The following is a 23,065-nucleotide window of genomic DNA, read 5'->3' on the forward strand; positions in this document are numbered from 1 at the left end:
TTTCTTTATTTTAAACACCCATTTATTCTGAACAATATTTGTATTTGCAGGTTTATCAACCAATTCCCAAGTATTATTCATTCTGAGAGCTGTCAATTCATTCTGAATGGCTAATTTCCATTCATGGCTGTGACTACTTGACAGTGCCTCAGAAAGACTTGTGGGCTCAAATTCATTTGACATAGTAAACATGGCAAGATCAGGTACATTTTCCAGATCTTTATCTAACAAAAAATCATTATACAATTTTGGTTTATTTCTAACACGTGTAGGGTAACGCTTAGATTCTTGAACACTATGACTATTTCTTTCTTCTCTATTCACTTCTTGATTTTCACTCGCACTTTCTTCTACACTTTTTATATTTTCAGATTCCACAATTTCACCGATACCACTTTTTACTTCTTCGGAGTTTTCATTTACACTAAAACATTCCGACTGATGTTGGTTCACTGATTTGGCTTCAACAATTCGCAAATTGCATATAACCTCAGGTTTAAATCGTACGTCGTGGCTCGATACGATTCTTCTTTCAGATGGAATCCATATCCTAAAACCATCCCTGTCATTCACATAACCAACTAAATAACCATGTATCGCCTTGTCATCAAATTTACTGCGAAGATTCTTGTTCACGTGAACATAACATTCAGTGCCAAATATTCTTAAATGTTTCAAACTTCCAATTGGCTTTCCATACCACAATTCATAGGGACATTTACTGTCAATTGATGACTTTCCTGTGCGATTCAGAATGTACACTGCAGTATTGCATGCTTCTGCCCACAATTGTTTGGACAACTTACATGTGTTTAACATGGAACGTGCACACTCTACAATGGTGCGGTTTTCCCTTTCAGCAACACCATTCTGCTGAGGTGTATAGGGTGGAGTAATACAATGCTCTATACCTCTCTTCGCAAGAAGTTCAGATACCTTTCTATTGTCAAACTCTCTCCCTCCATCGCATCTCAGTTGCTTTACTACATGACCATTTGTACTAGCTTCATTTAAAAATTGTTCTAAGAAAGTACATACCTCACTTTTGTGTTTCATAAAGAAAACTTTCCGAAACTTACTAAAGTCATCTTTAAAACATACGTAATAACATGCTTTTCCCAGTGATTCTATAGACATGGGCCCATTCACATCTGCATGGATCTGCTCACCAATGACTTGTGGTCGATTGATCCTAGATTTGAATGGCAATCTATGCATTTTTCCAATTGCACATCCATCGCAAAAGCTTTCTTTGCATCCATCAATGTCTATATTCATTTTCTTCAATACCTTCTTTACGTGTTGCTTATGCTGATGACCAAATCTTTCATGGTACACTTGCAACATATCTGTTGACTCTGCTAAGTTTACTTAAACGGGATTTGTCGGTTTCATAACACGTATATCAAGTGCATACAGGCCATTACTGAAGTACCCAGTCATTACAGATTCACAAGTGTTTTTATCATATATATTTACACCTTTTTCATCAAGTACTGTAATAAAACCCCTTTGTGCAGCAGCTTTCACAGAAAACAAATGAGCACTTGCTTCAGGAACATAAAAAATATTCTTCAAGTCAGCACCTTTCCATTTATTATTCAGATGCGTTTGAATTTTCACTGTTCCTTGTCCATGGGCTAACATACATACATCCTTCTTACCAAGTGATATACTTTCAGGTTCAGCAAATTCTGTATAAGATGAGAAATATTGCTTATCTGTAGTGATATGATTTGTGGCTCCACTGTCACAATACCATTTTGCAGCTTTAATACAATTGTTAGATGAGGCACTTAAAACAACAGACAAAAAAGCAGTATCATTACTTTTCTTCTTACCTAAATTCTCAGCTGATTTTTTCAACGGACACTCTTTCGCCCAATGGCCTAGTTTCTTGCATTTGTGACATGGAAATTTTTCTTTTGCACGATGTACATTTTTCTTTGACTTCATATTTTGGTTCTGATTGTATTTTTCTGTCGGGATATTGTGTGCAACAAACGCAAAAGATTCTACAGTACTTTGGTCACGTAATTCAATGGTACACAATTTCTCAATCAGTAAATTCAAAGTTTGATTCTTTGATGGTATCGTGTCCCACAAATCTTTGAAATTATCAAAGTCCTTACCCAAAGTTGATAAGATCCGACCATTTAACATTCTTTCGGATAAAACATTTTCATCATGCTTCTGCAGTTCATCATTTAAATCTACAAACAGTTTCTGCAACTTCGCAACATGTGTACTAATATCTTCTTTTACATCACGTTGGACTCTAAAAAAGGCTTCAATTAACATGTTTAACCGTTGCGTACTGCTACGTTCAAATCTCGCATGCAATTTGTCCCATATTTCACTAGCGTGAGTACACGTTAACACGAGCTCGGCAACAGTTTTTCCTAGCGTACCTGCTAACAAACTTGCCGCTTTCGCATCGTCTTTTAACCATTGCTGATGCTTCTGTATTTCTGCTGAAGTTGAATCTTCACTAACCTCAGGACACTTACACATACCGTTTACAATGTCTTCAAGTGTATACGAACGTAATAACATCAAAACGTGCCATTTCCACTTTGCCCAGTCTTCAGGACCCTCGAGTTTGTCAACTTGAATTTTATAATCGTTATTGCTGGTCGCCATATTTTATTCACCGAGAATAACAACAAACAAAACTGAATGAAGTACGAACCTAATCTGTTCACAGTTCACACGTGGACTGAGCCCAAAACCTGTTATAATTTAAGTTAGGTGAAGTCCTCCTTCTAGTTTGAAGACATCAAGAGACAAGGAAATATCTACTTTAGGAAATATGCACTAATAAACGTCTGGCCATCAACAATTATACTTTATTCCTTCTTACATACAGAACAATACAAAACTTGACTGACAGTAGTTTATTACCTATTTATGACATTACTCATTGCACTGTCAACAATGTCACTTCATATAGAACAACATCCACTTTTTATGTTGGATATTCTAACAAAACGCACACCTGCGAAAAGAAGTTATACAAAAAATGAAATATCCAGAAATTGTTCAATGTTTTATACTTTACCAATTGATGGTCAAAAGACAAATGTATGTAAAAAATGATTTCTATCTACTTTATGCTTGGGTGAATTTCAAGTAAGTTCATGGGTTAAGAAAGCTAAACACAATATTCACTAGTCAAAGATGTCAGAAGAAACAGGAACGAGATGAGCATTACACAAAATAAATGGTAACAAACAGTTTTTAAAGATATTTTTAGATGAGCTACCAAAACTGCCATCCCACTACTGCCGTAAAAGCTCAAGCAAATTATATTTAGACCAGACTGTTCGATCTATTGCAGCTTTATATAGCGAGTATCTGTTAAAGTGCAAAAATAAAAGCAAGCAGGCTATGAGTAGAAAAACATTTGACGAGTTATTCCATGAAAAAGAAATTTCTATATACCTGCCCAAAAAAGATAAATGTGACATTTGTTGTCAACATGAAGTAGGGAACCTGGATGAGGAATCTTTTGTCAATTATGTTACTAAGAAGCAAAGAGCAAGGTAAGAAAAACTGAATCACACCATGCTAGCTCAAGATTAATTAAGCATATCAAGCATCGTTTTAATGATGGATTTACAAGCTGTTGAGGTATGCCCCAGCCTTATCGCAAGTGCTGTATATTATAAAACAAAATTATGTTGCCATAATTTCAACATAATGAATATAAAGACAAAACATATTAGGTGTTCTTGGTTTAGCGAAATAGAAACTGATTTGTCCGCTTCTTCGTTTGTCTCTTTGGTTGTGGACTATATTGTACGGTTTACGGGTAGAAACTTGCCACTTGCAGTGTACAATGATGAATGAAAATAGCAAAACCGTAACAGTACCATGGCAAATGCACTGCTTTTTTGCTCTATAAGTAGAAATCAAATAATTGAACAAAAATACTTAAAACGTGGACATACTCAAATGGAGTGTGACTCCATTCTCAGTCGAATAGAAATTAAAATTAAAGGACGTAATATATATTTGACTTCCACTTATATTTCTATTATTCGTGAAGTAGACAAAATCTCTATTTATATGAGGCCGAATGGGTAACTTACGATCGGTTTAAAGATTATTCTAAAAAGAAAAACCAGATGTATGCCAGCATACGACCAGGGAACAAAAGTGTGACTGATGAGCTATTAAATATATACCCGAAGGTGTTATTTTCTACAAACTCAACTTTGATGATTTATGGGTAGAACTACCGCAGCGTAAAAACAGACAAGAAATATGCCCTGTTTGGCCCCAAATAAATTTGGAAAAATAAAGGCTCAGAAATGGAAATAGCTTCAAGATTTAAAAGCTGTTATCCCTCCTGATCGCCATTACTTTTACGATAGTATCAAACATAATTATTTCCTTTAAAATATTTTTAATATGTACTTTAGTTATAAATAAAACTTAATTTCGAAATAACTGTTTAATTCAATAAAGTACTTAAACCACATTTTGCAATATCATTTGGCAGCAAATCATTATTCATTAGCCGGTAGACCAAAATAATTTTTGAAAATTAAAAAAATTGAGTATTTTACAATATACAGGGTGAGTCATTTTTATTGGGACATAGACTAAGGACAGGTTATTTGGACCAAAATATGACTATTGGGCCAAATATGCCTTAATAAAATGTTGCTGAGAAAAAAGATACAGGGTGTTAAAGTTAATTTTTGTTTTTCGTTTTTTGCTAATAGTTTCCCTGTATATTTATAAATTGCTATCAAAATTGGCACAGAGGCATAATCTTAGACAAGAAATAGTATTTTATGTACAATTTTACGTTTTGTCATAGAGGGCGCCACGTGGATCATTCCTAATGATCAAATTGAGTGTAAACTTTTTCTGATGAAGTTTTTTAGTAATTTTTATTAGAAAATATGACGTAAACGTCATTTTTACGTAAAATTGATACTCCTGTTTAAACATGATAATTTCAACCGTTTTCGATAAAAACGCAATCGAACTGCTTAGAATCTTAAAAAAGGATTTCAAATATTATTTTAGGACTCAGGATTTCAAGTATGCTTTGGACTCTCAGATAATTGTTGTTAGTAAATGTCATTTGTTCAGAGTAAATTATTTTTGATGTGACAGTGTAGTGTAATGTTGCATTTTTTAAAAGTAATCATTACTTGTTTTGATTGAAATGCCTCGTCACAATCATTTTACTAATGAAGAAATGCGAGATATGATTTGCGTATACGCACAAGAAAAGTCATTAAGATGATTTCTAACAGCTAATGAAAAATGAGGTGGCGCTCCATCCTACACATCCTGCTCCTGATCTCTGGGCTGCTATTTTTGGATCTTGTTGTAAATTTTTAATTTTTTCACTTTTCTCTTTTAATTCAGGTGGTAACAAGTCAGTAGATTCACCACTTAAAAGATATTTTGGTGAAAATCCTGTAACTCTGTGACTTGTCTCGTTATATTTATTTGTACATTCTTGTGCTATTTTAGACGATGTCTTTTTTTTATCTTCATTTGATTTACATCGTATTTTATTTATTAAGGTCTGGTTTAACCTTTCGTTGAAACCATTTGAGAATAGTGCATCTACTACTGTGAAAATCAGTTGAATGTTCCTTTAATATGTTCCATCCTTTAATAAGTTCCTTATTTCAGTACTTCCTTTCTCGTTCATTCTTCCCTGTTTTTATTTTTTTGCGTTCATTTCAAGTTAACTGTCTTTTATAAGTATGCAAATTGGCCGAATCCTTCCTTAAGTGTCAAGTAGTCATTCTCCGGCACAGCATGCTAGCCAAGCTGGATTAAGTCTCACATATTTTGTGTTGGTAGCACATTTCTAATTTTTATTTCATTTCTTTGATATTTTTATTACATAGCCCAAGGGAGCCGACGCCTTTACGTGCCCTACAAAATACGGTGAACGGCTTGTATTAATTTTAGAAACAAAAATATCGTTGTTGGTACCGATATTCGCACTTGTGCGCTCTCGCTTAGAAGTAAAGTATCTTGCCGCTGAGCTACGGCCGTCCACATAATATTATTAATAAGGATAATAACAAAGACAGGTCATAACTAACATAGATATCCTTTTGGTGGTATTCTGGGACCTGTGGTATTTGTGATATATATTAATATTTAGACTAATATTGCTTTCCAAAATTAAGATGATGATACAAATATTGTAACAAATGCAATAGATATAATGACACTCACTTCAAACGCAGAAGCATACCTAAAAAAATCAAAAAATAATTTCTATCTAATATATGAATACTAAACCAAAGTAAAAAAATGTAATGCTATTTAAAGTCAACTGTGTCAAATCTGAAATTTCCAAATCTGTAAATTTAAATGTCCATCAATTTTAGTTGTGTTTGATATCGAACACAACTCCATTCTAAAACTTTACTTAAAATTTGTAAAAAGAAAAGAAATCATAATATATAATGTACATCTGATTTTATTGGCCTAATAAATCAATTTACTATATCTTTTCATCGGACTTAAAAAATAAATTGCAACACAACTTAGGTAACGGCATTACAGACAGTGAATTATCCTCCCTCGATGCATGATTTTCAACTCTACACTACAGTTGAATATTGTTGAACTATTCCATTCATGGTTTCGTGCAGCAGTTTCCAGAGCTACAATTGCTATTTGGATAGCCAACCTTCGAAAGGAGACGACGCAATAAGAAGAAGATTCCATCGCTTAACTATGACAAATCATTCAGAGTACTCATCAGAAATAATCTGCCTATAAGAAACTAATCTTACTTCCTTCTACAAGTATAGTATATATCTATTTACCAAAGGAAGTCAAATCAAAAAACACCAACCACGCTAGTGGAGGTGTGGCAATCTTAATAAAAAAACTTTAACAGACCATGAATCCTTTTCGCTCATAACAGATATAGAATCATTTGTGGTAACAATGACAGAATTATTTTTAAAATTCTTATCGGTAATATTTACTTTCCTCCTAACATACAAGTTATTTACGACGAACTTTTCAAACTTCTTGATCAGATACCCCCACCACCCATAATTTTAGATGACCTAAATATAGCCATAATATAATTTGGTGTTTACAAAATAAAAATTTACTAGGCCAAATATTAGACAATATTAACATAAGACATATTAACAAATAGATTTATCTATAATTTTCATGATGGTAACCTACTAGATTCAATATAGCGATTGGTAAATCATCAGTTCTTGATCGTTCTTTATGTGATCCTATTTTAATCGTAGGTTTAGACTGGGAAATACTGCCTTACAAATATGGAAGTGTTTCCTTTCCAACAGTTATTACGAATTTTAATCAGATGCAAAAACATGAAGAATTTACTTTAATGAAAAACAAACACCACAGATTGGGACTCATTTTCTCAATATAATATCGCACATAACCAATAACATTTACGAAACCATTAAATCACTAAATGACATAATTTAAGAAAACGCTACATTGCACATTGGTAAATTAAAACTAATACATAGACGTACACCAGTACCGTGGTGGTCTACAGATTACAAAAAGGTCATAGAAAACAGTAAATCTGCCTATAATAATTATAAAAACATATGACACTGCAAAACAGAATTTATTTTAAAAAAAATCGGTTGCCTGTAAAGTCGGTTTTACGGGCGAAGATTTTACGTGACAACGTCTTTTTCTCGGTAGAATATTTATTGATGTGAATATTATTAAATTGCACAATAGTTGTTTGCAGTTGAAACGCGCTGTTTCTTCTCAATCGACTGAATTACGATTGATTGCAGAGTGATTTAAACTAATAATTTACTTAACACTATCAACATTTGTCAATAGTATGACATAACCTATAAACTCAGTTTCTCAACTTTTGTGTCAATCTAACAATTAATCAATCAATCATAGTTTACGATAATGAAATATTAGTGTACAATTATTTACCTTTATTGTTGTAGTTGTTGTAAATGACGAATCTAAGCACTCCACATTTTCACTACAGACACAGCTGACGATACTTTAACCACACGTGTGAACTTGTATTATGACGCTTTCTCGGTTTTCCAACGCCAAGAACGCTCGAGAAAGACAGAGACACAAGCACGCACCGATTCAACGCGCCTAATTCTCTAGTGCTGCGCGCGCAGCGGACCGATCATGTTTGAGTGGGAGAGAGACGCAAGGCATTCACCCATCGAGCAAAAAGACAAAAGAGGGAATGTAAAGGTAGTGGGGGCAAAAATATTGTTAGACAGGAAGTGCCATCTTGAGAGGCCAAATTAAACAAGGAAAGAGAGTCTTTCCTTGTTTAAGAAATCAAATTTAGTTGGGTTATGTTATTATTTGTCCCAACTGTCACATGAAATCTTATTTATATTGAAGTTTTTTAACAATTGTTTCACATTTTAGACTGTTATCGTTAATATTTAATTAAAATTTTCTCGTCTAAGACACATTCTAAACACTATTTTATAGCTACTGTTAATAAGTGTCGGAAAATTTAAATTTGGCGCATTCGCATTTCCGGATATGTCCGCCATCAGAGGCCACTTTTTTGGTCTCCTTTTCATAACGATTAGATTTCCTCTTTTGTCTTTTTGCTCGATGCATTCACCGGTCCGGCGGGCCTCTCTCTCGTTCGGTGACTCATCGTAACAGACGTGAGCGGGCGTTACACTTTTTCATGAGTGACTCCGAGTCACAACCTAATTTAAGACGTTGTAACGTCAAAATTCACAAAAAAAAGGCAAAATCGCAGCTTACTGAAACGCAAGCTAAAAGGTATTTATTCGGAAATAAATAAAACAACTAGCTTAGAGGAATTCTGGGAAAAAATAAAAGAATATTTTACCTCACAAAGATTTTCATAAAAAAATTCACTAGGAAACTAAATTCCTGTAGTTGGCTGTATACTCTTCTTCTTCTTCTTCTTCTTCTTCTTCTTCTTCTTCTTCTTCTTCTTCTTCTTCTTCTTCTTATTCTTCTTCTTCTTCTTCTTCTTCGTCTTTTTCTTCTCCTTCTTTTTCTTCTTCTTCTTCTTCTTCTTCTTCTTCTTATTCTTCTAATAACGCTACAACCCTTTGTGAGTGGCCTGCTTAACAATGTTCTTCTATTCTGCCCTGTCGGATACTTTCCTTCGCCACTGCCTAATGTTCATGGTTCTAAGATCCCTCTCTATGTCGTCTATCCATCTTTTACGGGGCCTTCCTCTTATTCTGTTTCCTTGGGACTTCCATTTCTGAACTACTTTTACAGCACGATTATCTGGCATTCTTTCTAGGTGACCAAGCCAGTTTAGTCTTTGTGACTTTACAAATCTAACAATATCTGCGATCTGAATTAGTTCATCCAGTTGGCTGTATGTATCACAAAAATTCAAATATTCAACATCAGTGCTATCTGGATGTACACTACATTTAAAGGGTTTTTACCCACATATTTAGTGGCTTCAAACGTTTACATCCAGATAGCACTAATGATGAAAAAGGTATTCCGAAAACGTTCTGTGATGTAGCCCGATAGGGTTTTTATTATTATGCCTTTTATAAAGGATTTTTTTAATAAATTTTTTCATAAAACACCTAAAGTACAAAAAATAATAATATCCACAGACAAACACAGGAAACACAGCATTTTAAAAACGTTGAATGGGTAGAATATCCGGGAAAACTGTTTATTGTTCATCAACAATTTTTTAATCAAGATTATTTTAGGGTTAGAGTTTCAAATTCTTACTCAAAAATTCACTGCTTAACAAATGGAGTACGACAAGGGTCTGTTATTTGCCCAACACTCTTCCTAGTAGCGGTAAATGATATTATAAAAAACTTAAAAAATCCTTTAAATTCAGGAATTTATGATGACGATTTATTGGTATTTGGTAAAGAAAATACTGTAGATAGTATGACAATATATATACACAGCTTTATATATAAACTAGAAACATGGTCTCGAAACACTAGCTTTGAATATTCAACTACAAAAACAAGGGTCATGATTTTAACAAAAACGACAAATATAAATACCACGCCAAACATGATGTTATACGGAAATCCAATAACACGTATTAAATTTTTACTAATGCATTTGGACAACAAACAAAAATGGCGAGAACATATAAAGCAATTACAATTATTAACCTGCCATAACAGAATAAATAGTTTAAAAACATTATAAAAACAGGAAATGGGGTTCCGACCAAGATAAAATATTATTATAATAGTTTAGAAATCGTTAATCAAGTCTAAGCTGGATTATGGATACATTCTAATTCCTTTACCACAAAGTTTATTTTAAAATATCTAAATATAATTCATAAACAATCTTACTACGAACATTTAACCTTGCTGTCCTGTTAGGATCAATTTGACCCAAAAAAAAATTATTTCTTACTTTGCAAATTATTACGCGGCGTAACTTTATGGTGTATCGTGACTTTATTACCTAATGAGGTTTTTCAATTGCATACGAGATAAAAAATCAACTTCCTGATTTTTTTGATAAAAATTAAATTGTTACCTATTGTACGTTCGGGTCAATATGACCCACTTATAAAATTATCTGTGTACGTATATTTAGTTTTTTAGCAGTACAGCAGTATAGCAGTATTTTATATATTTTCTTACAGTTTGTCAGTCAGGTACGTCTATAAATAGAAACAAGTTTCTGCAAGCTAGAACTTGTAAAAAATGTGTAGTGTAGCTGGACGATGTTCTTTAGAAGGGCATGTCACGTAGAAGGAAGTGGGGGTAATAGACAAGTGGTAGGCTGGTAGGACACTGACATGCCAATCACATTCATTTACATTTCAAATTTCAGTCTATGTTTGCATGTTGATTATGTAGCATCGAAGAACGCTAACCAAAGATGAGCTTCGCGAGCTCGCGAACGTGTCAGAGAGTGATGAGTGCATATCAGAAACAGAAAACAATACAAGTCATGGGAGTGAGAAAGAAAGTAGTGATGATTCTGCTGTTTCAGTTTACGTACAACATCCTGTAGAACCTTCTGTAACAGTTCCTTCAAAAGACGGTAATATCCAGTAGTCTCTCGATCCTCCTTATCAACGCGGTCGTTTTTAGACGGCCAATGTTATAAATAATGCTCCAGGTGTTACAAGGTACGCATGTGCACGAATTTTCGATATCAAAAATTTATTTGACGCACTCGTTTCTGACATAGTTGCAAACCAAATTATAAATATGTCCAACATGGAAGGACAGCGTGTTTTTGGATCCAACTGGAAAGACTTGGGTAAAATTGGTTTTCAAGCATACATTAGTCTTTTATTGTTAGCTGGAGTTTTAAGTCCTATGGCGAATCAACTAAAAGTTTGTGGAATGAAAAAACGGGTCATGGTGTATTTCGAGCAACAATGTCCCTGGAAGTATTTACAAAAATTTCTCAAGTAAAACGTTTTGATAACAAAACTACTAGACAGGATAGGAGACGTACTGATAAACTTGCTGCAATACGTGAAATTTGGGAAATATGGGTAAAAAATCTACCAACATTTTTTAACCCTGATGAAAATGAAACCGTCGACGAGCAATTATTTGCCTTTAGAAGCCAGTGTCCCTTCAAACAGTACATTCCAAGCAGCAAAATATAGCATAAAAATGTGGGCTTTATGTGACAGTAAAAATTTGTATGCTCTAAAATTGCAGATCTATACAGGAAAGGAAGGAGGTGCCGTGCCGGAACGGAATCAAGGAATGCGTGTAGTGTGCGACTTGTGTAGTGATTTGAAAGCCACAATATTACTTGTGATTACTTTCTTACATCATACAATTTAGGACTTTTTCTAAACTTTTTCTAAAAAGAAAAAATACAATGCTATGGACTATAAGAAAAAATAAGCCAGAGCTTCCAGCACAAATTGCAAATAAAGAAGTTCATAGTTCGTCTTTTTACTTCACGCAAGATACCACTGTTGTTAAGTCTATTAGTGACCGAAATGATAAAAAGCCCCAAATTATTTTAGATTACAATTCCAGTAAGGGAGCATTGGATACTCTAGATCAGCTTGTTGGTACATATACATGTAAGAGGAAGACAAATCGCTGGCCTCTGATTGTTTTTTGTAATATGCTGGACATTTCTGCCTACAACGTGTTTGTTTTATGGACATCAATAAATCCCCAATGGAACACCAAAAAACTTACAAAACGGCGAATTTTCTTGAGGAATTGGAAGAACACTGGTGAAACCGATTATCCTTTTCAGGAAAAATTTACCTTTGAACTAAAGACTCACAAGAACTGGTAAAGAAAACACGAACAGTAGCGAGTAAAGAAGATGGAAATTTTAGTGAACCGTCTATGGACAATCGAACTCCGCCTGCTAAACGAGCAGGCTGAAAATTGTGCTCTAAAAACGATAACAAGACTAATATTTTAGGTAGTATATATCACAAACATATTTATAAAACCCATTCTTTATATTACTATCCCAGTTGTAAACTAAATTAAATTGTGTAGGTATTTGTTCTTAGGCTTTTCGGGAAAAGAAAAAATTCCTTTTATTTTTGTTAAGGTTTAATTTACGTTAGCAAAATAATTTTTGTTTAATTAACCATAATTTTTTGTTAATAAAGTTTTGTTTAGCACCATTAGCTTATTTTATTTCGATTGAGGACCGTAAACCATAGTTAAGTCATATTAACCCGAACAGTACATTTGCATAGTTGGCTCGAACGGTACAGCAGGGTTAAAAGTATACTTATTGGGCCATCCCTTGAATATAAACGAATGCAAGTGACCCTAATACATTCATCATCTGTATACTATAATCCAAAAAACCTATTAACAGTAAAATCTTTACAGATAACTATAGCTAATTTTTGTATTTCTAATTATAAACTAATAAAACCATATTATAAAATAATTACAACATATTAAATGAAATTAAACTTTGATTTTTGTGATATATTCGATTCAAACAACGCCGATCCTTATACCCCTTGGCCAAACAATGTTCCACAATGCAATGTATATTTAAGCCAATACAATAATTCGGAAATACATTCCTCAGTAATACAACCTTTTTTTCTTTTTTTTTTGTTTAAATACACTTTAATCTTATGAAGATTTCTCTATAATATTTACAGATGATTTAAATTCAAAATAGACTTATTGGAAGCTACTGTTATATTCAACAAAATTTAATTAATTGTTTTACCTTAGTATATATCAGTTCTATTTTGTGAAAATCACTTTTTTGTAGCTATGTAATCCACTTATACTTATAAAACTTTACTGATAAGTCGCTAATAACCATTAGCTCGATGCGACTTTGCCTTAAAAAAAACCAACATATTTTAGCATACCAAAGAGTAGAGATTTAGAGTTATTCATTACATACAGTACAACACGATCAAGTATCTCAATAACGCAAAATAATTACAACCGCAAAAAAATTACCACATTCGCTTTTATATATCATAAAAAGATTTTTAGAATTGAATATCATTTATTGATATGTAGAGTTGATTTTAGAAAACAACCATTCATTTAATGAGAATATAGCAATTTTAAAATTTAAAAGGGAAATTCCCAGTGGTTCTTTTTGTAAAATAGTATAAAATTTTATTATTAAAACTTTTAAAAATGATCCAAAATGGATTTATAAATTTTCAGAACGTTTTCGATAGTTGGAACTAGCCACAAAATGAGGTCAGATCAACTTAAAATTACGTAATTTATGCAACCAACCAGTGGCGCACCCAGAATTTGTCTAAGGGGGGGGGGGGGTTTTGATATTTTATATGCTACCTCCATTTTGAGTCCCTAAAATTTGAGTTTTATTTTAAATTAAGGTACTAAAGATAGCAATGCCAAAGATTCAGGTATTTATTATCCTGCCTACCATCTAAAACCACCCTCTCTTAATTGTGCGCAGTTGACTGTCGCACGTACCGTACTCCGAAAGTGGGGTGGCCGCTGTAAGGATGACGACATTTTTGGAACACTCCCTTCTTTTATCTAGATCTTGTTTATTGTTCTGAAGCTATTTTCTTGGAAATAAGCCACGATTGAAAGTTAAAATAAGTTTATGGACGTTTGACATTAATCCAACTTATAAATACAATAAATGTTGGAAAAGGCTATCGCCGTATTCTCGCTCTCCTCCGCCAATCCTTCCGGTCCAAAGCATGCTCCTCCTCCAAACCTCTCGATTCCATCGATCTTCTAATTCCTTCATTCAATGAGTGTCGAGGTCTACCTCTTTTTCTTCTTTCAGGGGGCTTTCATTTGTGAAGTTTTTGGGGCCAACGTTCGTCAGGTATTCTCAATGTGTCCAAACTATTTTGAACCTCTTCTTTCTATTCTGTCAATGACCGTTTCTGCAGCATTCATGTTATTTCTTATAGATTCGTTGGTCTTCCTTTCCTGCCTTGATGTTCTAGCACTTCTCTTAAAATAATTCATTTCAACTGCCAACAATCTTCTCTTTAGGTCTGCATTAATCGTCCACTTCTGTTAGATGTGGAATGTGTCGTCCCTCTCTCACATTTCTTGAAAGATTCTTTCGGAGGCAAATTCATCCATTTTGCTATTCTATTTTCTCGCAATGTTCCAGTTCCTCCCAAGTCTCGTTTAGACAGTTCTTCAAGTAAGCACACAGAAGTGAATAAATTGTCAAAATATAATTTAGTTCCGTGAGGAACGTTGGCATATTCAGCAAGTCCTAGTACTACATTTCCTCCTTGTCCGAGTCCAGTATCAGGAAGCTTTATATGTGCACTGCAGTATGGTTCAGCATGAGATACAAATCCATTCGGGTTTGCTAAAATCCCAATTTAAACCCAAAACGAATTGGTTTGCCTCGTATAAATTGTTTTGTAAGATGACGTCCATAATACGGGACTATGCTCTCATATATAGCAACTGAATTTCCAACTGGCACTTGCTTGAATGAATTATTTAGATAATTAAACAAAGGACGGGCCTTGTAAAACCTGTCAGTATTCATTTTCGAGTTATCTTCATTTAGATGGAGATACCGTAATATGTATTCGAATCGACGTCTTCGCATTGCTCCTGCAATTATCGCTATCTTGCAATCAGGTTCATTTTGCCAATATATCCGCTTACTTGGCAGTTATCAGATGTATCAGATAAGAATTTCAAATTAATGTTTTATAGACAATGCCTTTTGTATTATTATCCTCAAAGGTAATGGTAGGAACCAGACGTCGTTTTTACAAATACGGATTTACCTGTAAAAAGAAAAGAAATGTTATTCAGATTATCTTCTATAAATTTAGGTACAATACGCTTGATTTCTTAAAAGTAGGGATTTTCGGAAAATAGATAGAAAGAATGAATGTGTATGATTGGCTATGGGAAATGGTGTTGTGTTTTTACCAACCAGAACGAGCAGTCCAGTTTGAAAATAGTGTTTAAATGTTTTATATGGTATAATAAATAAATGGTATTTGAATTTTTATAAAATTTGTGTTATTTATACTTATTCTCCTTGTCCCGAAGAAAGCAAGTAACAAAGAAATACTAAAAGCCACAAAATATATATATTTATAAATTTATATATAAATAAATATATATATATATATATATATATATATATATATATATATATATATATATATATATATATATATATATATATATATATATATATATATATATATATGATGTTTGTAAAGGTACCAGATTTACCATTTTTCTACCATTAGTGACTTTGGTCTTTTAAGCACAACACGCGCCGTATCTTGTACCTTTGCTGAAATTTCCACTCCAATATCAGTTTAATCGCATGCAATTGAAAAAAGATAAAACAAAAGCCTAGAAACTCATAATCGTCACAATAAATTTTTATTCAAACTATGTACTTAACTAACTTTGAACATAAATAAATTCTACTTTTCAAGTATCTCCAATAAAAATAATCCTTAGAATTCAAATAAGATGAACAAGGTAGCTATTCAATACTACCTAGTCTACCAATCCATTGTCCGGGAAATGTCTGATCTAAATAAGATCAAACATTTACACCAAAATGAGCAGGAGCCCGTCTTGCCTAGAAATCGTATCTCATTCAAATTGGCTCCAAACTTGTTTTTCAGGGCAAGTATCATTTTATAATTTTTGCTTGTTAAATTTGCTTCTATAAAAAACGGCTCAATTAACTGAGTACTTACTATATCCTACCATACATTTGGTTTTTGAGATTTTTGAGTATGGTTTTCACGTATTCAGTGTGAATTTACCTTACTCCAGTACTGTAGATTTTGGCGATTTATATTTCCACACAGTTTCGTTGGAAAAACGCATCTTGTTGAAAAAGCTTTTGTCAGTTACGATTTTATTTATCATTACCTCGCTAAACTGTAGTCTACGGTCGTAGTTCATCATCGTCATCATTGGTGCTACAGCCCTATAAAAGAGCCTCGACCTTCTCAAGTATATTACGCCAGTCAGTTCTATCCATTGCCAACTGTTGCCAGTTTGCTACACCTATTTCTCTACCATCCTCATCTATACCATCCCCCCATCTGAGTTTTGACCTACCCCTACTTCTACTTCCCACAGGTTGTGACATAAGGATTCTTCTAGGAGGGTTGTTCTGCTGTGATCTTGCCAGATGTCCTGCCCATCTTAGTCTTTTTATTTTTATAAGGGATACTACGTCTTTATCACCAAATATATGTTTATATCTGTGATATATCTCGTAGTTGTACCTCCTTCTCCAAACACCATTTTCACAGATGCCACCGAATAGTCTTCTTAGGATCCTTCGTTAAAATATAAGCAGGAGATTTTCATCTGCCTTGGAAATGGTCCATATCTCCGACCCATATGTCTACACTGGTTGTATAAGGGTTTTGTATATGGTTATTTTCGTTTTTTGGCTTAAGTTTCTGCTTCTCATACGGTCGTAGTTATCTTAATTGAATTCTTGCAACAACTAGATTTTGTAGGGTTTTAATGAATTTTTATGTAACACACGCAAGTCTGATCATGTATTTATGAAGCTCTGCGTGAGGATGTATGAGAATCTTTAACGAAACTCTGCATTTAATCTTAAGTTTTGCCTTCTGTTAGAATGCCATCTTTTACCCGTCAGGTCTTGGAAAAGTATCGTTGAACAAATTGGCTACTTCACTATAAGATGGGTTTCTATGGTATTAGCCCCTTAGCATTACAACTGTAATTCGCTATCTCACAGTATTACAAACCATTTTCATTGTAGAGCTTTTAAAAACACATAAACAGTCAGCTTTAGTTATTAATACAATTTATTTTACAAAAGTTTTCAATACACGTGGAGCTGTTGTAAGTTTTATGAATTAATATCAAAATCACAGCATTTTATATTTACTTAATTACTTCAAAACTATTTGGTAATTAATTATATCAGAAAAATGGTTAATCTGGCAATATTGCAACCAACAACTTTAAATTATCCATAGTACACAACAAACGCACCTCGGTTTTTGTAAAAAATTCGGATCACCCATTTAAAGATAATTAGGCGTTTCCAGACGTCTATTCCACTCTGTATATATTTGGACGATGCAATATGCTGATTTTCTCTGAGAAATAATCAGAGACACATTTTTTGTCGCTCTCCTTTACACATATTAGACAGAAATGTGGCACTGTAAAAAAGCTGTGAGACGCTTAAATTTCTGGAGTTTTTTTGTCTTGTACCAAACATATATGATTATTTTACAGGAGATTAATAATATTTTTTTTTTATTTTAGGTAAGTACATCTGGTCTACCGGTAAGTGATCCGAATGATTAAAATCAGGTTAAAAACTCTTAACCAGGATAAGATTTTTTAATTTTTTTATAAACGCACAAGAAGTTTTGTAGTAGGTTTTATAGTCAAAACAATAAGTGATTTGTTATTACAGTATCAAAGAGATCGCGGACACCCAAACTAATCGAAAAAAAAAAATTATAGATAAAATTGAAGTGAGATGCAGCACTATGGAGAGTACCGTTAACATCAGAGAATTTATATTATGCCCCAAGCGATCATGGCACATTAATCTCTGAATACAATAGAGTATAGAGATATATTCTCTTGGTGGAATACAAATTTTTATATTTCGACCACTACTGATTATTCATACACCCGAATTCTCTGTAGTTTTAGGCCCCTCTGTGTTTCAGGAATAACCCCGTAGACTGGGTTGTGTTTTTTACCCTGTCTCACCACCTTCGACAGAAGTCTACTTGAAGAGGTACTGTAGATTTATTTGGTTACCAAGTGGTCAAAAGACCTACGTCATATGGTACCCCGATTTTATTTATGATGTACTTTGTCCTAATCTAAACCTTACTCATATTTTCCTGCAGTCCAATATAACAAATCTGGTTTTAGACCCTTCAGTTTTTCATGGTGCTAGATACAACCTGGTCACCGTTCTCTTGGTTTTTCGTTTTATGTGTTGATTCTAGTAGAAGTAATCTACTTTAGTAACTAGATTTGGATTTATAGGGGCTAATCCCTGCAAGTTTCTATTTTTAGTAAATTTCATAATTTTAGACTTCCGAAAGTTTATGTAATGCATTAAATTTGAAGTTTATTTGACAACCACTGTCTGATCCTGTTACAATATATCTCTGACTGGGGAAATATTGACTTAATCTCTCACAAAAGAGTTGTCTCAAACTCTTTAGATAAAATTTGGAGCACTCTTATCAGGCGGTAGAAGTTGACATATTTTGAGTCTTTACCAAATTTTTTGTACGAGAAGTGAAATTTTTGCTACGCTCCACTGCGAAGGAAAATAATCCAAATTTTTTTGCATAGTATTAAAGATCAAAGTAATAAGTCTGTAGCAATCGTAAGATATTTCTGTAAGGAATTTTCCTTTTATAAAAGTTGCAATCTGGAGTCCATTTGGTTTTATCTCAATATTTATTAGCCATTTTATACGCTTAACGTTAATTTTTGTAATTGAAACACTCATATCTTATAGTGAGTCAACAAAAACATGAATCAGTTCTTCTACTATAAGCAAAATTCTTGTAAAAAGTCCAAATATAATTGAGGGATGTTTTGAAAATAACTCGGCACTCACTGTATTTAGTTTTGCGTTAATCTTCAAGAGTTTTTCTAAAAGGTAAGGTTTTATGTGTATTTTTCAATTTATTCATCATTTTCCGTAGAGAATAGTATGTGTGTGTAACAGATTTTCAAGATAAAGTTCCGTTATTCGGTTTTTTTTTTCGAATAGATTGTGTGGTTTGTTAAATATCGGATAAATAAGATATATAAAATATATATATATATATATATATATATATATATATAAATATATATATATATATATATATATATATATATATATATATATATATATATATATATATTTAAATATGTAGAAACTTTTTTATCCCCTCCTGAGTTTGTCGGTCTAATGTAAATAAAAGTGTTTAACTTTAATAGTTAATTGTAATATCTTCAGTTCCGATATTAGTTTCACCAGGTATTTGAATGTAAATTTTAGTCTTTAGCATTATATCCTTTAAAAAGGTCACCAGATTATCATCAACTTTGTATATTTTCAATATATCTATAAGCCATTCATGCGGCACTGAATCAAAGGCCTTCTTGTAGTCAATGAAGGCAGTAAAAAGGTTCCTTTTTTAGTGTATGCCTACTTAGAAATGACTGAGTCGATAATAAGTTGTTCTTTACAGCCCATGGAGCCCTTAGCGCATCCTTTCTATTAAGGCTCTATGATATTTTATCGCACAGTGTTGGTAGATACGCCGGGCTACACAGGATGTGATCAATTTGTACAAAGTTGAAAGACAAGTAATTGGGCAATTACTATTTAAATGGTAATAGGCCACAATTAAAGGTTAAAGTACGTTTATTGGCGTTTCAATTTCTACTTCGGAAATCGTTCTCAAAATACAAATATTAGTAAATTAATCAAATTTTTGTTTTTTTTTGTTACTTAGTGAAAAATTCCTCTAATAATTTAATTTTATCTGACTCATTTATATTGACAATTCAGACATACGTTAAACATTTTAAAGTAGACGACTTTAAAATGTATAATGTATGTTTAAATTATCAATATAAATGAGTCAGATAAAATTAAATTATTAGAAGAATTTTTCACTAAGTAACAAAAAAACAAAAATTTGTTTAATTTATTAATGTTTGTATTTTGAGAACGATTTTCGAAGTGGAAATTAAAACGTCAATAAACGTACTTTAACCTTTAATTGTGGCCTATTCCCATTTAAATAGTAATTACTTTAAAATGCCACAAGAAAATAGCTTCAGAACAAAAGTAATTGGGCGGTACTTGGCTGGAACTTGGGTGTTATTTTGATCCTTTGATATTAGGTAAGTGGTTCCCTGTGTAAGAAATGAAGGTGTTTTCTGCGGATTAGAGATAACATGATTAATCAATACTGACAAACACTCATGAACACTCCAAAATTCTTTAACCAGAAGTTCTGAACTTCGTCTGGTCCAGGAGATTTCCAGTTATGAAGCTCTTTGATAGTATTTGAGACTTCTTCTGTGGTGAAGGGTTCGTAAGGAATATTATTGTAATGTTGACAGTTGATCGTTGTGTCTTCAATCCATCCAGCATTGGTGTTAGGAGTTGCTGGCGTTGAAAGTTGATATCCCCAGAACTCAAGAATTTCTTCTTGGCTTGGGTATGATTTGTTTTCATTTTCTATAGTGAAATTAAGTTTCCTATAAAACGCCTTCTCTGCATGCTCAAAAACTATATTGTCGCATTTTCGGTTGTTACTTACTTTGTATCCCCTTAGGCGGCCTGAATAAACGGAAAGTTTTTATTCTAATGTGTCCAGGCATTGTTGCGGTGTGTTATTTTCTGGATCATGTTGTGAGTGTCCTAGAGTGTTCCGCAATATCTCTTCAGCTCTCCTGATGATTTTTCTACTTTTTATTCCTCGGATGTATTCCGTTATTTGTTAAATGTCCCTACGCAATGATTCAATTTTTCCTAGTAGCCGTTTTTCCCAAGGTGCAATTCTGCTATCATTCCTTTCGATATTAGTAACCCTTCTTGCTCTAATGTCCATAACATTAGCAATTTCTGTTGCTTCACAGTAAATCAGCATATGCAAATATTCCAATGTAAGAGCTTCCACGATGTAATTGGGTAGGACTTCAGTGTTTACAGTTTATAACAGCGCACCTAGTTTCTTACAAGAGTTTATTTATGGTAGCGGTGGTCTGCTAAGAGGGTTCGTCACATTAAACTCTTGTATGGCACGTGCCATTTCACTTACCAGGTTATCATGGATCTCGTTATGGTCTTGCTGCGTATTAACAGGTTGAGTTACTTGTATGAGAGGTTCAGGAGTCTGCTCATTATGGATTTGATCTACAACTAGCTCTGGGTTATGAATCCCCCGTTCGACTTCGTTTCTGATGGTATCGCGTCTAGTCTCTGGGGTAAGATTATTTCTTATAATTACCCGGTATTAATGACATTATTATTATTATTGCTAGTTATGGTTTGGGTTTATTTTGGTTTGGTATTGGATTGATTTCTGATAATATAATTTCTTTTTTTAATTAAAAGGTTGTAAAATTCTGGTGGATTATTAATTATTTTCTAAAATATCTTTAACTTTTCTTAAATTTGTGGAATGGTACTGTGGACTAGATAGTTTAATTGCTCTGTCAGTAAGACTGAACACCTTACTTCATAGATTCATCGAAAAATTATTGGTTTAAAGAAGAAAATTAAAGAATTAAGGTTTAGTATTTAGAACTAATTAAATGACGAATGCTTTCTTTCTTATTTTCTGACAATGGATACAAATTTATATGAGGAGAAGATATCAGCTAAGGAGATGGATTTGGCATTTATAATTCGTCTGCATATTTCATAAAAGGGAATGTGGGTTTTTGCGTGCTGAATATTAGAAGAGCAAATGATTTTTTGACATTGTAAAGAGTACCGCTTCGCTACGTTATGGGAGTATTTTATATATTTTCTAACAGTTTGTCAGTCAGGTACGTCTATAAATAGAAACAAGTTTTTTTTTTTTTTTATTTAGAATTAACGTGTCATCATCTTAGGTCATTGACACAGGAGCAAAGGTTTACAAAAGTACTTACAAAGTTATGATACAAAGTTTACAATTTTGAAGAATAAAAATATTATGTAAATTATAATTTGTTAAACAATTGAGAAGTCTTTAAAAAGTCTATTATGCTCTTGAGTCGGCTTGAACAGTTCAGAAGTTCTTCTAGACTATGGGTTATATTGTTGGCAATGCGGGTGGCCTGGTAGTGCTGACATTCTATGAGGATGTGTTTGACGGTGATAGGAATATCGTTGCAGTGAGAGCATAACTGTTGGTCTGTAGAGGACATAAGATGACCGTGTGTCAAACGTGTGTGTCCTATTCTCAATCTTCGTATTGCTATCTTTTCTTTTCTGTTCAGAGATGCTAGGGATAAATAGCTGTAAACATTAGGTTGTATTTCTCTGAGCTTTGTGTTTTTGGTGATCCAAAGTTTTTGTCACTTGTCTTGGATATTCCTTTTGAATTTTGATTTTAAGTCTTCTTGGAGCTGTATGTTGTAGACAGGTAAGTTGGATGTAGATGCTTCTTTTGCAGCGCTGTCAGCCATCTCATTTCCTTGGATGCCGATATGAGAAGGCACCCATATTATTGTTATTGAAGTCCCTCGGGAAGTGAGGAGATGGATCGATTCTAATATTTTTTGTACTAAATGATGTTGATTGTAAATATTTTTTAACGAATGAATTGCGGATAAGGAATCGGTACACAGAGCTACACTTTGATGATTGTCAAAAGGGAACTCGAGAGCTTTTGAAATACTAAAGAGTTCTCCTGAAAATACGCTACATTCGTTTGATATTCGGTATTGTTTCAGCACTGTATCAACTGTAGTGACAGAACAGCCAACTCCATCTGCGTTTCGGGATGCATCGGTATAAAGCACCTTATCATAGTGGGATGTATTCACAATATCTTTGAAAGCTTGTCGAAAAAAGATATTATTTGTTTGTTGCTTATTAAATTTACAGAGAGAAGTGTTTA

Source organism: Diabrotica undecimpunctata, chromosome 10 (assembly GCF_040954645.1).
Source record: "Diabrotica undecimpunctata isolate CICGRU chromosome 10, icDiaUnde3, whole genome shotgun sequence".
NCBI classification, from domain to species: domain Eukaryota; kingdom Metazoa; phylum Arthropoda; class Insecta; order Coleoptera; family Chrysomelidae; genus Diabrotica; species Diabrotica undecimpunctata.